Source organism: Rhinopithecus roxellana, chromosome 1, assembly GCF_007565055.1.
Source record: "Rhinopithecus roxellana isolate Shanxi Qingling chromosome 1, ASM756505v1, whole genome shotgun sequence".
Lineage (NCBI taxonomy): Eukaryota > Metazoa > Chordata > Mammalia > Primates > Cercopithecidae > Rhinopithecus > Rhinopithecus roxellana.
Genome location: NC_044549.1, coordinates 60,843,985 through 60,860,838, shown reverse-complemented (window position 1 = coordinate 60,860,838; position 16,854 = coordinate 60,843,985). Strand labels below are relative to the sequence as shown.

General features: G+C 38.2%; 1 pseudogene; it reads left to right on the top strand.

The window, feature by feature from the left end:
- Positions 1 to 15,216: 15,216 nt before the first annotated feature.
- LOC104677456 lies at positions 15,217 to 16,731 on the top strand (annotated as a pseudogene).
- The last annotated feature ends 123 nt before the right edge of the window (positions 16,732 to 16,854 follow it).

Below are 16,854 nucleotides of genomic sequence, written 5' to 3'. Positions count from 1 at the left end.
TCCTGTGTCCTGGCTCTATCTTTTTAGCTGTGTATTGTCTTCAGGGAGGTCACTTAACATCTCTGAGTTTCAGTGTCTTCAGCTATGAAATAAGGGGAAAAAAACAGAAAACAATCCTACACAAGGTTGACAAAAGATCATGGGAAATAATATGTTTGAAACTGTTTGGGAAACATAAGGCATTTAAAAATATACACTATTTTTACTACTGAAATCGGTTACTGTGATGGTTAACTTTATGTGTCAACTTGACTGAACTAATAAGGGATGAATGGTGGCAGGTAAACATTATTTCTGGGGGTATCTAGGAGAGTGTTTTCAGAAGAGATTAGCATTTGAATCACTAGAATGAGTAAAGATCACTTATCAACATGGGTGGGCATCATCCAATCTGTTGAGGGCCCAAATAGAACACAAAGCTGGGGGAAAGGCAAATTTGCTGTCTTTGTTAGAGCTGGGACATTCATCTTCTCCTGCCCTTGGACATTGGTACTCTGGGATCTCAGACCCTCAGGCTCAAACTGGGACTTATACCATTGACTTCCTTGGGCCTACAGCTTGCAGATGGCAGGTCGTGGGACTCCTCAGCCTCATGATAGTGTGAGCCAATTTTCATAATAAATATTTTATATATACATATATCTTATTAGTTCTTTTTCTCTGAAGAACCCTAATACAGATTTTTGTATCAAGAAGTGGGCATGTTGCTGTAACAAATGCCTAGAAATGTGGAAGCAGCTTTGGAATTGGGTAATGGGTATAGGCTGGAAGAGTTTCAAGGTTCATGCTAGAAAAAAAATTTAAAAATAAAAAAATTTTAAAAAGCCTACATTGCCATGAATGTCCCATGAAAGGCAATTCTGATGAGGTCCCAGAGAGAAAGGAGGAAAGTTTGCTGTAGAGAAAACCTCAGTCTTCTTAGAGAATTCCCAAGTAGTCATGAACAGAACGTTGGTTGAAATACGGACAATAAAGGCCATTCCGATGAGGACTCAGATGGAAATGAGGAATGTGTTATTGGGCAATGGAGGAAAGGCAATTCTCATTATAAACTGGAAGACAACTTGGTTGAATTGTGTTCATGTTCTAGTGTTTTGTGGAAGGTAGAATTTGTGAGCAATGAAATTGTATATTTGGTTGAGGAAATCTTGTTTTCGTAGATCACAGAACTTTATTAAGATAGAATCACTACTAATTACATAGAAGTTACTTGTCTAAGCCAAAATCCATGAGGTTCATATAAACTTACAGTTACACAAATTAGAAGCAAATGGCATATTCAAAACCATAAGGAAAGATCCTTATGCTGAGGTGATGAAGGCTGAAGTAAATATGTCTGCACATTTATTTCAAGCTGTTAAAGGGTTTGTGGGTCACTCAGTGGTCCCTTGCATGCAAAAAGTCCAAGAGCTCCTCCATACCATCCTCTTCTTTGTGACTGAAAGGATACACACTCATCACAGAGCTCTAGCCACTCCTGGCTTTTACACATTTCTCCAGCTGCTCTCTTTCTGTTGTTAGGGGATTCAGTAATTCCTCCTCTTGCTCTTCCTCCTCCATGAGATCTTCGGACCTGGTCAGCATCTTTCACTCATCTTCCAGTTCCATGTCTGGCTATGGTTTTGAATTCAACACACTCAACCTACAACAGCGGCACCTAATCCACTTCAGAATCAGGAAGGACTTGTCAGCTGAGGAAAGTTTTAAGCAGTGTTGAAAGTGCAGTTGGCTTCTCTTGACTGCTTCTTGTGAAGTGTGAGCAGAGAGAAATGACTTACAGAACAATTATTAATCAAAAGGGAAGCAGAACTTAAAGATTTAGACAATTCTCAGCCTATCCATATTAGAAAAAAAATGAGAAAGCCTGTATGGAAGAGAACATGAAGGGTGTGACCAAATCTGATAAAGAAATTAGCACGGATCGGCTATCTCAATGGGAACCAGGTGCTATTCATCACGACAACGGGGAGATTAGTCAGTCATCTAAATAGAAGTCCAAATAAGATGTATTGCACACTCTATCGTCCAATACAATGGAAGAATGACCGCAAAGACATTTTGGAGAACATCAAGGCTATACTTACAATCACAGGACAAGAATTCAAATGCGCAGGGGGGCGAGCAATTTCAAATGAGGGGCCACTACTGTTTAGCACATCACATCACGGGCTTCCTTATCCCAAACTCCATAACCATGCTCCTCAATCACTCCATGTGCTGCACCCAGCAAAGCTGTAGAGGCATGGCTGCTTCCGCCTGGATTTCAAATTATGCCCCAAAGAGCCACAGGACCCAGACAGAGGGCTGTCTGTGGGGAAAAGCCATTGCAAGGAGCCCCAACAAGGACAATGCCCAGCAAAGCCACAGGGTAGGTATACCTAGAGTCATGGGCATGGGGCTGCAACCACAGTGGGTCCTGAAGACAGTACCACTGTCTCAGTGGTTCTGGAGTGCAGAGTATTAAGCCAAAGAAAATTATTCTCAAGACTCAAGGTTTGGTTGGGTGTGGTAGCTCATACCTATAATCCCAACACCTTAGGAGGCCAAGGTGGGAGGATAACTTGAGGCCAGGAGTTCAAGACCAGCCTGGACAATATAGCAACACCCTATCTCTACAAAAAATTTAAAAGTTAGTGGTGTCATGTGTCTGTAGTCCTAGCTACTCAGATTTTATTTTTCTTACTAAGTCTCTGATATCCAGCATAGATTTTATACTTACAGAACATCTGGAATAGCACATTTCAAGTGTGATTAGTGACTACTGTATTGAACAGCATAGTTCTGTAATGAAGATATATCAAAATGTATTAATATACACAATTTCAAATAAGGCAGGAGGGTCACTTGAGCCTAGGAATTTGAAGTTATAGTGAGCTATGATTGCACCACTTCACTCCAGCCTGGGTGACACTGTGAGACCCTGTCTCTAAAAAATTTTTTCAATTAAAAAGACTCTAGGTTTAATGTTGTTTGCTCTCCCACCATTATATTTTGGAAGCACATCATATGTTTGATTTCACGGATTCACAGCCAAAGAGCAATATGATTCAGAATGAGACTTACCTTGAGTCTCACTCATATCTAATTTAGATGATATTTAGATAAGACTTTGGACTTTAAACATTTAAGTTGATGCTAGAATAAGATAAGACTTTGGGGGCTATTGATATGACCTGAATGTATCTTGTGTGTGAGAAAGACATGTATTTGGGGGGAACAAGAGCAGAATGCAATGAACTAAATTTTTATTTCCCCCTGTGATTTCATATATTAAAATTCTAGCCACCTAGGTGATAGTATTAAAACATAGGGCCTTTGCTAAGTGATTAGAACATAAGAGCAAAGCCCTCATGAATGGGATTACAAAAAAGACTCTAGAGACATCTCTCACCCCTTCTGCCATGTGAGGTTACAGGGAAAAAACAGCTACCTAAGAAGTGGGTCTCTGAATCTGCCAGTGCCTTGATCTTGGACTTCCCAGCCTCCAGAACTGTGAGAAACCAATTTCTGTTGTTTATACATTACCCAGTTTTATGACATCTTTGTTATAGCAGCCAGCACAGACTAAGCTAGTTACCAAACAAACAAACAAAAAATGGGGATTTCATTTAATACAGATTTTAAAGTGCCAATGAAAATGTTATTTCTTCTATAGAGAACACAAAACAAACAACTTTTTATGACAAACTACAGCCAGCATGCTTTTGCATTTGAATCTCATTCCCAAAACAAATGTCTTGTATCTATTAAAATTAATAGTGCATGTCTTTTATTCAGTAACTCCTCTTCTGGGACTCTATATTTCTTAGAAATAAATATTTATAAGGATAGCCATGCTTATAATGATAACAGCAACTCAGAACAACATGAATGTATATTAGCAAGCTATATATTAAAAAGTTGTGACATATCTGCACTACAGAACTACAGTGCCCAATACAGTAGTCACTAGTCACATCTGAAATGTAGCTATCCCAGATGTGCTAGAAGTGCAAAATCTATACTGGAGATTAGAGACTTATGGTAAAAAAATAAGTGTGCAAAAAAAATTTCAATGATATTTTATATTAAGCACATGCTGAAATGATAATGCTCTAGTTAACTAAAACAAAAATGTCAAAATTAATTATTCCTATTTATTTTACTTTTTTAAAACTGTGGCCATTAGCGAACTTAGAATTACACTTGTGGTTTGCATTGTATTTCTATTGGACAGTGCAAGTGTAGACTGGGAATTGGCAAATGTTTTCTGTAAAGAGCCAGAAAGGAAATATTTTAGGTTTTGCAATATTCCTGTTGCAGCTACTCGAGTCAGTTGAGACAGTATGTAAAAAAATGAGCATGATTGTGTCCCAATAAGACTTTTTGTATGGACACTGTGATTTCAATTTCATATAATTTTCACATCAAGAAATACTATTCTTCTAATTTTCCCCCAATCATTCAAAAATGTAAACACCATTCTTAGCTCATAATATACAAAAATAGGCAACAGGACAAACTCAGTCCATAAGCCATAGTTTGCTAACCCCTGCTATAAACTATCAAGGAGTTATTTTAAAATAAATTAGACCTATCTGTACTATACATACTTTCTCTAAACAATATATTGCTGAGTAGTATGTAGAGCATTATTTTGCATTTGTAAAAAAGGCAAAATTATTAAGTTTATATGTTTACCTAATTCTATATGACCAAAGGGCTATGGAAGGATACACACCAAACTGTTTATCTAACCTGTTACCAATGGACATAAGATGGGAGACAAAAAATAAAAATTTGTAGCTTTTGGTTTTTTGTCTATGGGTTTCCTGGATCACAGCAATTATGTATGGCTCATAATACTGTGATGAAATAAAAGGTACATAAATTTCAAAAAAGTTGTATCATGTACACATAAAGACTTACTGAAATATTGATAGTATTGTTTATTTCCTTTGAATATGATTTCTGTTATCATAACTATAAAAACTAATGAGAAAAACTTAGATCAAAACAAAATTTCAATGACATAAAATGTCTTAAGTTGAAGATATTTTTTGTTACCCTTCAAATTCTACACTTTGCATTAGTAAGCATAAATAGTTAAACCTTATCTGAGCTCTTGATAAAATACAATATTCTCCTAAGCTATTTTTATTTCAGAAAATACTTAATACATGTCTCTACTTTCAGTTTATACCAGCTATCTATTACTGCATGGCCAATTACTCCCCCAAAATTTAAAGGCCTGAAGCAAAAAGTAAACATTTACTATCTCACACAATTTCTGTACATCAAGAATTCAGGAGCCGTTCAGCTGTTGGTTCTGGCTCACAGTCTCTCAAGAGGCACAGACAAGCTGTCAGCCAGGGCTGCAATCATTTGAAGGCTTGACTGGGGCCAGAGGATTCATTTCCAAGTAGTTCACTCAGATGGCTATTGGCAAAGGCCTCAGTTCCTTGACACATGGACCCCTCCATAGATCCACTCAGTGTACTCATGTCATAGAAGCTGGCTTCCCCCACGATGAGGGTACAAAAGAGAGGAAGGTAGAAGCAAGCTATAATGCCTTTCATAGCCTAGACTTGGGAGTCACACATCCACAATAACTTTCTGGTGAACAGCTCAGTTCTATTCAGCGTGGGAGGGGACTACACGTGGGTGTGAATACCAGGAAGCAAGAATCATTGGGCACCATCTTGGAAGCTGGCTACTGCACACGTTCCCAGACATATTCACCAAGATAGCTATGGGCATGGCCTTAAATCTAACAATTAACCATATTTTACAAATAAAAATCTGATTAAAATATTCCAATTTGGTGTGGAGATGTATTGCAGGAAAAAACCTTTACATTATATTGAAAGTATATTTAAACTACAACTCAACTATAACAACTGACAAATCAGTGCAAAAAAAAAAAACAAAACACTTAGAGAACACAGGATATTTTATAAAAGCAAATTACCTAGCTGCATAAGCCACATGCTCAAGTGATTAAACACAAGAAGCAAAGCATTAGATGGAGAAAAATGGTATAGTAAAAATGAACTGTTTTAACTTATTAGTTTCTTGACAAAGTGTATACATAACATAGAAAGTACAGAATTTCATTTGGTAAAATATCAGGTTATTACATAACATATAGAATCTATTTTTGGAAAAGGAATTTTAGGTATGGAAAAAAGACTAGAAGGATATGCACTGATACTAACCGTGGGTGTCTCTGGACATTTAGATTGAACAGGATTGCTTTCCTTTGGCTTATGTATTTTTATCTGGGATGTCCACAGCAAATATGAATCAGTCACTTTAATGAGAAAAAGACTTATGCAAAAATGCCCATTGTCTGTTTTCTTCTGGCTTGCATTAAGGTATTTCTGTTCCCTAAATTGCCTTTCGAAGAATTTTGAGATTCATAAGTCATCCTTACAAACCCAAAAAGGGTAAGTAACCCATTCTAATGTTTATTCCTGAGGCTATAAGAAGCTAATTGTGAATAGGTGAAATAATAGATAAATTTCATTTACATTAACTTACTTTTATGCTCAATAAGGTCAAACATACAGATTTTGTCTCTTTCTGGTCCATAAAATATAGATTGCTATTTTCAAAGTACATCAACAGTGGTAATAGCTATTCCCATTAGTCAATCATATAATCTTATGAAATACTGACATGATAAAACAATGCAACTGAGAAAAAACCAATAGAGCACACATTTTATTGACAAATAAATGCACAGGCTTAAACACCACCTTTACACCTGATTGACATGTTATCAGAAAAATAAAGATTTAAGCTGGCCAAGATCAATGATTTCAAAATGATTCTTTAGTGCAGATAAAAATACAAATTCAATTCAATTCTAATTCATATTTGGGTTCATGCCACTTTGACAGTTACATTTTATGGCAAAATGTACTTTAATTTTATTCAAACCTTTTTCCAGCATTTCTTAGAGATTCACTTTTTAATTTATGATACTTCCTTGCCCAATTCAAGCTTCATTCACTTTTAGATACTTTGGAAAGATAAATAACTGACACACACTGCCATTCATGAGTAATGTACCGCCTGTATCCTAAGAAAATAAAATAGGTGGCCAAAGAGATATATTTGTTTTAGAAATAAATATGTATCATATGTATAAGTAATAAAATAACAATGAATTAGAAATATGTCATAAAAATGCTTTTCTATTTTATTGAGATTAAATTATACACTGTCATATATTGTTAGGTCATATACATTTAAAGAATGAAATACCTTATTATGTCTTAAGCTAAATATAACTATGCTTGTATGTAAAGCATGCAAGTTAAGTCATATGTTTACATTTTATTAGTTTGTTACTTTCAGTATATATCCATTGGGAAATATTTTATTTGGTTGGCAAATATTGTATCATTGCAACTGCAGTCAACAAAAACACTTGAAATGCAAGGACACCTCCATGTAGTACTTAAAACTTTTTTCCAATTCATAGGTAATGATGAGTATTTTTTATTAAAAAAAAAAAAAGGTAAAAAAATTTATTTATTGAGTATTTTCTACATATCAGGAACACTACTGGGCACACACTTCTTCACATACATCATTTCATTTAATCTTTTTTTTTTTGAGATGGAGTCTCGCCCTGTCACCCAGGCTGGAGTGCAATGGCACAATCTCAGTTCACTGCAACCTCCGCCTCCCGGATTCAAACAATTCTCCTGCCTCAGCCTCCCAAGTAGCTGGGATTACAGGCACCCGCCACCATGCCCAGCTAATTGTGTGTGTCTGTGTGTGTGTGTGTGTGTGTTTGTGTGTGTATTTTTAGTAGAGACGAGGTTTCGCCATGTTGGCCAGACTGGTCTTGAACTCCTGGCCTCGTCATCCGCCCACCTCAGCCTCACAAAGTGCTGGGTGTGAGCCCCTGCACCTGGCCCATTTCATTTAATCTTACAACCACCTAGCAAGGTAGGAAAATACTATCTTCACTTTACAGATGAGGAAACTCACATTGGTCTGAACCCAAAGCCTGGATTCCTACCTGCTATATCTCAGAAAATCAATTAACATGTGGATCATATATTTATGACTGAGTAAGGAAAAAACAACTGTTTTTCCTCTCTTTACTCACACTCCCTCAGTACACATCAATTCTTTGACAGACACCAACTGCCTAAAATTTAACTCAATTGTGCCCTACAACTTAAGTCAATTTTGAGACTATCTATATGGAGACAGTGTCAGACCCCACAGGTTAAAAGCTCAGTCCCACAAGACTGCCCTCACTTCAGATACCAGTCACAAGCTCCAGACTGTGACCTGTGCTTCTAACTGGTCAGCTATAAATTGAAGGATTCCCAAAACCTCCCCTTGGGCTCAATCATTTGTCAGATGGCTCATTGAACTCTGGGAAACATGTTACTTACATTTATGATCTATTATAAAAGGATGCAACTCAGAAATAGCCAAACAGAAGAGATACTTAGGGCAAGACATGGGAGACGGGGGCAGAGTGTCCATACCTTCTCCAGCAGGTCATCCTGCATGTGTTCAGCAGCTCCGAAGCTCTCTGAACCCTGTCAAGTCTTCCTTATGCAGGTGCGATTGATTAAATCATCAGCCATCGGTAATCAACTCAACCTTCAGTCAGGAAGTGGGGCTGAAAGTTACAACTTTCTAATCACATGATTGGTTCCCCTAGAAACCAGCCTCTACTTTGAGGCTATCTAGGGGCCACCAGTCATTAGTCATCTCATCAGCATGTAAAAGGACATATCACTTCAGAGATTCCAGAGGTTGTAGAAGCTGTGTACTAGAAAATGGGGGTTGGGAGGATATATTTCTTATAATATAATATTGTAATCACAATATCACAGTGCCCTATATACTTGTTTCTCTCACTTATTCACAGGTGAGACCATTAACAGACACCATTCACCTGGTAGCAAACTCTCATGCCTAAGTCAGCGACGGGAATGTACATTTGCCTTTATAAGATCTGCCTTACAAAGCTCATCTTTAAAGAAATTTCAAACATTGCACATTGTCAACTGAAGAATGACAAGGTTCATACATTGTTGTTTTTCTTTGTTTGTTTGTTTGTTTTAGAGACAGGGTCTCATCATGTTGCCCAGGCTGATCTCGAACTCCTGAGCTCAATGGATCCACCTGCCTTGGCCTCTGAAAGTGCTGGAATTATAGGCATGAGCCACCACACCCAACCCAAGGTTCCTATATTTGGAAAGAAGAGTTTTGTTTCTCATAAAGGGTTGCAGCCTGCAGGATGACCATTCTGACAGGCTGGAAAATGTAGCTTCCCACCAGAAGCCAAAAACACGCACCTTGAGGTTGGGAGGAATAAGACAAGGATATATGTTGATAGGAGTGGCCAAATACACATATTCCACAGATTATAGGAGGAGCTGTGAACATTTGTGAAGGGGAGGCATGGGCATGTGTAGTAGGCTAACATGTATATAACATGTAGCTCATGTTCACTTTGGGGTGGAGACTTAACATTTAAATGTATTACAGTTAGGCCCTATAAAGCCAAATGTGAAGCAGAGGACACAAAGGCCCTCTGTGCATAGCCTTCAAAGACTGTCCAGAACCACCCCATGGTCAACGGTCTTTTATCAGGAAGAAATGCTGGTTGGCTGCTGTACTGAAGTCACAAAAAGGAGGGGCAGCATCAGGCAGTTGGTTGATATCAGTGTAGGACCCAGTCTTTCAAAAGGACTGGTTTTGTTTAACCCTTAGGGAAGAAAGCCTAATGGTGTTTAGTGAGGGAGGGGATATAATGAGGTGTGTCTGACTTCCCACCCTGCCATGGCTAAGAACTCAGTTTTTAAGATTTCTCTAGGGTCCCCTTGGCCAAGAGGGGGTCCTTTCAGTTCGCTGGGAAGCTCGGAATTTTATTTTTATTTCTCAATGTCATCTCCTATTTATTCTCTAGATCTGATTATAGGTAGGCTACTTGTAAGCATGGTCAAGAATTGCAAATCCTGACCGTGCATAGCGTCTCATGCCTGTAATCCCAACACTTCGGGAGGCTGAGGTAGGTGGATCAATTGGGCTCAGGAGTTTGAGACCAGCAATTTAGTGAGACCCTACCTCTACTAAAAATAAAATCAAAAAACTTAGCTGGGTGTGGTGGGGTATGCCTATAGTCCCAGGTCCTCGGGAGGCAGAGGTGGGAGAATCATTTTGAGGAGGTTGAGGCTGCAATGAGCCATGATCATGCCACTGAGCTCCAGCAACAGAGCGAGACCCTCTCTCTAATTTTTTTAATTGCAAATTCTATTGCCTTGCATTAACCAAACCCCGTTCTTCCTGTTCATGATTGGAGTAAGATGAATAAGAGAAGGAAATAATGGATATGAAGGTAACTTCCCAGTATTCACCCTGCCCCAGACAACTGGTTGAGCCAATCATGTTCATTTCATAGTCTAGTAAATAAGAATTTTCAAGCTGACAATGAGATAGCAGGGAAAACCTCATGGGGTGGGGGGTTGCTTCTAAGCAAATTTCCTACTCCTAAGAGAGAACCACAGAAGACTCTTTCTTCTAGACATAATTGTGACTGTATAGGAAACTTGCAACTTTCAAAAGCATCCTGCTTTTAGACTAAAATAATGCTATCCTGAGAATGCTCTATGAATTCAAAGAGTCTGATTTCCTCAATGGTATCGCTGAGCCACTCAGAATACCAGATATAAAGCTCTGACTTCTGGGCTAAGTGAGATAATATATCTTCTATCTTTAAAATTGCCTTGAGTTAAGTTTCTGTTACTTGCAGTCAAAAGACCCTATTTTATACCAGTGCTAACCAAACAATGGTTATATACTTACTTGGGCAGTCAATATCATTCTTAACTGACCAGAGTTTCATTTAATATAGTTGAGTAATAAACTATCCCCAAACCTAGTGGCATAAAACAACCAGTTATTGTACTCACAGGTTCTGTAGGTCAGGAACTTGGACAGAGCCCAGAGAGAATAGCATGTCTATGCTCCATGATATCTGAGGTCTGAGATGGAGGCCTAAAAATCTTTGAAGTCTTTAGAGTCCTTGAAGACTGAGGGCTTGATCATCTAAAAGTTCATCTACCCGCATGGTTTTGTTAGCTATTGGCTGAGAACCTAGTTGAAGGTGTTGGCTAGAACATGTTCACCTAGCTTCTCCATGTGGCCTGGGCTTCCTCAAAACATGATAACTGGGTTTGGTTCCACAGGTCTACATCCCAAGAGGGAGTGAGAGCCAAGCAGAAGCCACATCACCTTTGATGTGCTAACTTCAGAAGTCACCCAGTGCCACCTCCATTGCATTCTATAGTTCAGGACAGTTACCAAGTTACATCCAGTTTCAAGCAGAGGGAACAAAGAAATGTCATTATCACGTTGTAAGAATAGCATACAGCATGGGATGTATATTTGTATGGCCAACTTTGGAAATGCCATCTGCCACAGTTTGCTTCTGGCCACAGTAATTCACAACCCTAGCACATGCAAAATATACCATTCCTCTCTTGAAACCCTCAAGTCTTATTGCAGAATCAGCTCAAAGTCCACGATCTTGTTGCCACAATCACCTCAAATCCAGGTACAGATGTGGCTCTTCAGATGAAATTCTTTGACTTATAGCTGCTCAACTATATTCCTCTCCATCTTAAGACTGTTAATCAATGAGACAATTTATCTATTTCAGAAACATTCAACATTTAATGGTGGGATGGCCATAGACTCCCTGCTAAGAACAGCCCTCTTCATAAAGAGGGGGCATGGGAGACAGACTGTCATCACTGTTTCACCACAGTTCTAAAATTCAAACAGGTGTATATTGCCATTCCATTGATTAGAGGGGCTCTTACCACACACACACAAAGGGTTACTTCTCTGTAACATAATGGATGCGTTAATTTGCTAGAGTATAGTAACCATTTCTCTATGTATAAAGTATATCAAAACATCATGTTGTCCAGCTTAAATATGTAACATTAAATAAATAATGTTTTAAAGTAAAATAAAATAAAGTCTAATCATTTTCAAAGTGGCAGAACAAAGACCCCATCTCTTGATGGAACAGTGTCCATATCATATTTTAAAAAGAGAATGTGGGATGGAATATATAGCTATAGCTATAGATTCATTCATTATGGAAAATACAATCTGCTGCAACTAGCTCAGAGATATGTTTAATTAGGGTGAGTTTCATATCTATAGACTATAATCTATAAGCAGTCCCAGGATCATTGCATAAAATGCACTCGCTGGATGAAAGATCTGAGTCTGACCACCAACTGGGTCATCAAGAATAAGATTCAATCCCTTTGTAGGCCTCATTACTCTTATTTATGAAAGATATATTTAAAACAGGCCATCCCTAAGGTTGTTTCCATGTCAAAAATATACTATCACTCATTTATTTTAAAAGATGCTCAGATGTTTTCCACCAATTGCTGTTTATCTGATGTTTACTTAATTTTGCTTAAACATCAGTATCCTCATCTGGGAAATGAGTACAATCATAACAATGTTTATCTTTTAAGGTCATTATGGAAATGAAATTATATATGTCAAAAAGCTTAAAATGAAACCTGGAACACAGTAAGTACTTAATAAATGTCCATTATTTAACAGAAAATTCAGTCACATTTGATAACCACACAGTTTGAACACTGGAAAGCTTATCAGTTACAAAAGAGGTTACTTTTATCAAAATGTTAAATCAGTAGATAGAGACACAGGCCAGATACATATAATCCCAGTATCCAATAAATGTGAAAAGAAATTGCTCTTTTCTGTTATTTTTAATAGAAAATATTTATTGGTGCCAGACCGGGTGTTACAGATTTATATGCATTTGATGCTTACATAACCTTATAAGGCAGTTTTTAGAATTGAAAATTACTATATTTACCTACCCCATGAAATATTACTTTCTACACTGCTATGAATTCTCTACATTTTTAATACTTTTCACTTTCCTGCACTACCAGATATACCAGGCGAAAATATTTGAGAGATACTGAGGGTTATTAATAGACATCATTAGTAATAAACCACAATGTTAATTTCATGCCCCAAATGCTTCTTATCTTGCTCCTAATTGAAAAGAATTCCTTGTCTGGACCTCTCAGCCTCATGTCACCCCCAAAGCATAGCCAAGGATTGACTGGTTCCCTTTCTTAAAGAGTCGGACAATCGAAAGATGAATAAGAAAGGGCAACCTTTCAAATAAGAGTTTCTAAAATAAGAGAAAAAAAATTCCTGAAAGAGGAGAGATAGGGAAATCTCCCCTAATCATATGATGTCTTTATTCCAATCATGAGAGTCCCTATTTCAATTGTTGTCTTTTGAATTATCAGGCTACCTTTTAAAATATGAAATGGTTTAAAATACTCAACTTGCCCTGGTACTTTTCAGAGCTAATATTTGTTGGGAATCTCCAAGAAGGGTCTGTGAAGTATATATTTAACCTTGAAACTCATTTTTATTTTTCTTATTGGACTATATTTATTGGAACATTCAGGGACTTTCAAGGTGAACTTATCAGTAATATACACATTCTTGGCAGTTATTCTGACAGAGAAATGGTAGTTTTGGTTTGGGAGAGGAATAAGGGGAATTGAGGCACTTCTTGGGTAGACAGTCTTAGATGGAGTGACTTACTGCAGCACTCCAAATGTCAGGATCAGCAGGAAGGCAAGAATGCCTAGAAACTGGGAACAGGAAGAGGGATGTTCCCCCAGATACATTTAAATCACTTTACGCTACCAACTTCTGCGGGCTATTCCATTCATTCAACATGTGAACTGTAAAATGATGCCCGACCCAGGAACGTTATCCTTATTCTGGTCCTTACTAATCCTTGTACTCCAGAGTATGAACTATCATTTACAAAATATGGGGCATGGTTGGGCACAGTGGCTCATGAGGTAATCCCAGCACTTTGGGACGCCAAGGCAGGCAGATTACTTTAGGTCAGGCGTTAGCCACCAGTTTGGCCAACATGGTGAAATCTCATCTCTGCTAAAAATACAAAAATTAGCCGAGCATGCCAGCATGTGCCTGTAGTCCCAGCTACTTGGGAGGCTGAGGCACAAGAATAGCTTTAACCCGGGAGGCAGAGGTTGCAGTGAGCCAAGATCACACCGCTGCATTCCAGCCTGGGCGACAGAGCAAGACTTTGTCTCAAAAAAATAAAACAAAATGTGGAGCATGGACTAATTTAGTTATGGCAAATAGAAGTCATTCCACTTACAGATGCTGATCAGTCCTAGTAGCTTCCATCCATATTTGTTAATAAAAATAATTTTTTCGAAGACATGAGATCCTATATCTCATTGGTAGTAGGATAGGAAATTGAGCCATTATCAACTTCCCTGGTCTGCCTAGAGTTTAGGTGTGGAGAATGAAAACATATGGCCTCTTGTCTGCCATCCAGCACCAGGGACTCATTAAGTTCTGACAGTTTATGATCCTGACCCTGATAAGCAACCCTTGGGCTGCTGTTTGCTGGGGATTGTACCGATGTCTTCCCTAGAAGGAAGAATGTAGTAAGAGGATCCTGAAAGTTGAAAATAATAATAGTGACGATAAAGTATGGATATAAACATGTTATTCTTCCTTTTGGAGTAAAAATAAATGACATCTTATATCATTATTTGGGAAGCTTTGCATTAGATATCAATTTCTCTGAAACACAGAAGCCCACACTCTTAAGTGGTACAGCCTTTGTCATAATTTAAAACATTCATTCACATAAGTATAATATATGCTATCCATCTTGGACAGTTCAAAATGTTACACTTAATTTTATTTGATTAAAAGCCTGATTTTGGCCAGGCACAGTGGCTAACTTCTATAATCCCAGTACTTTGGAAGGCTGAGGCAGGTGGATCAGGTGAAGTCAGGAGTTCAAGACCAGCCTGGCCAACATGGTGAAACCTCGTCTCTACTAAAAATACAAAAATTAGTCAGCATTCTGGCACATGCTTGTAATCCCAGCTACTAGGGAGGCTGAGGCGGGAGGATCACTTGAACCCAGGAGGCAGAGGTTGCTGTGAGCAGAGACTGTGCCACTGCATTCCAGCCTAGGCAACAGAGCAAGATTCCATCTCAAAAAAAAAACAAAACAAAACAAAACCTAACTTTTTAGCTTTGCCCAGCTTTCCACAATTAATCTTGACATATAAAACAGTGAGTCCCACACATCTCTGGGCCAATTTTTGCTTGAAAATGGCAGCCCTCTAGCAGCTGTTTGCAATATCAAGGGGATGCACAAGCTCCTCCTCACTTTCCCTACCTCGGGGCGACCAAACCCTTCTGGTGAGGCACCTGCCAGCTGAGCTGACCACTGAGGAGAAAGAGGACTTGCTGAAGTACTTCAAGGCACAGTTGGTGCATGTCCTGTCAGATAAGGGGCAGCTGAAACATGCAGCTTTTGCCACATTCTCTAAAAAGCAGCTATAAAGGCATTGACAAGACTCCATCAGTCGTTGAATTTGCAAAAGAGAAAGATCAAGCTCACTCCCCATGTCCCACTTCAGTCTCAAAAAAAAAAAAAAAAAAAAAAAATTCTGATGACCCTGTCAAAGATGAACTTGGTTATTTAACAGTAGAAAATGGAATTGCACCAAACCATGGGCTGACTTTTCCTAATTCATGCCTCAGATATATGTATCCACTACCTTCCAGCACAATCCTAGCAAACAGAGTAAATGCTTTGGCAAGCATGCCTAAGTTCTATGTACAGGTCCTTCATCTTATGAATAAAATGAATTTGCCCACACCTTTGAGACCAATTACTGTGCGACCTCCCATGTATGAAGACCATATGCCATTGCATGCACCTCTTCCACCCACATCTCCTCAGCCACCTGAGGAACCTCCTTGGCCAGATGATGATAAGGAATTATCTAGAGAAGAATTAGAAGATGAAAGCAGTGATGATGAGGACTGACAGAGAATGAACAAACCAATGGAACTAGCAAATCTTCAGCCCAAAAGACCCAAAACAATAAAGCAGCACCATGTGAGAAAAAAAGAGAAAATTAAAGGATATGTTGAGCACACTTTTGTGCCTTCACACAGCAGTTTACATCTAGTGCTGTTACCTTCAGATGTATTTGACCAACCACAACCTGTAGGTAATAAAAGAATTGAATTCCATATATCTACCGACATGCCAGCTGCATTTAAGAAAGATTTAGAGAAGAAACAAAATTGTGAGAAAAAAACCATGATTTACCTGCTACTGAAGTGGATGCATCCAATACAGGATTTGGAAAAATCTTTCCCAAACCTAATTTGAACATCACAGAGGAGATTAAAGAAGACTCTGATGAAATGCCATCAGAATGTGTTTCTAGAAGGGATTTGGAAAAGGACAGAATTTCCAGAGAAGAAATGAAAACACTTTCAGTTTCCAGAAGTTATGAACCTGGTGAACCAAACTGTAGAATTTATGTAAAGAATTTAGCTAGACATGTTCAAGAAAAGGACCTTAAGTATATTTTTGGAAGATATGTTGACTTTTCATCAGAAACACAGTGAATCACGTTTGATATACGTTTGATGAAGGAAGATCATATGAAAGGACAAGCTTTCACTGGACTTCCTAAGGAAAAAGCAGCAGCAAAAGCCTTAAAGGAAGGTAATGGATACATGCTTTTTGGAAAACCCATGGTGGTTCAATTTGCTCAATCTCCTAGGCCAAAACAAGATCCTACGGAAGGAAAAAGAAAGTGTTAAAAATTAGTAAACGTTTCTTTTGAATCCTGTATCTTTCAAGTGCTTTCCAACTTGGATAGGAAGAAATTGACTACCTGGACTATGGAACTGTGCATAACAGCTTTGAAAGTATATTTAAAAATT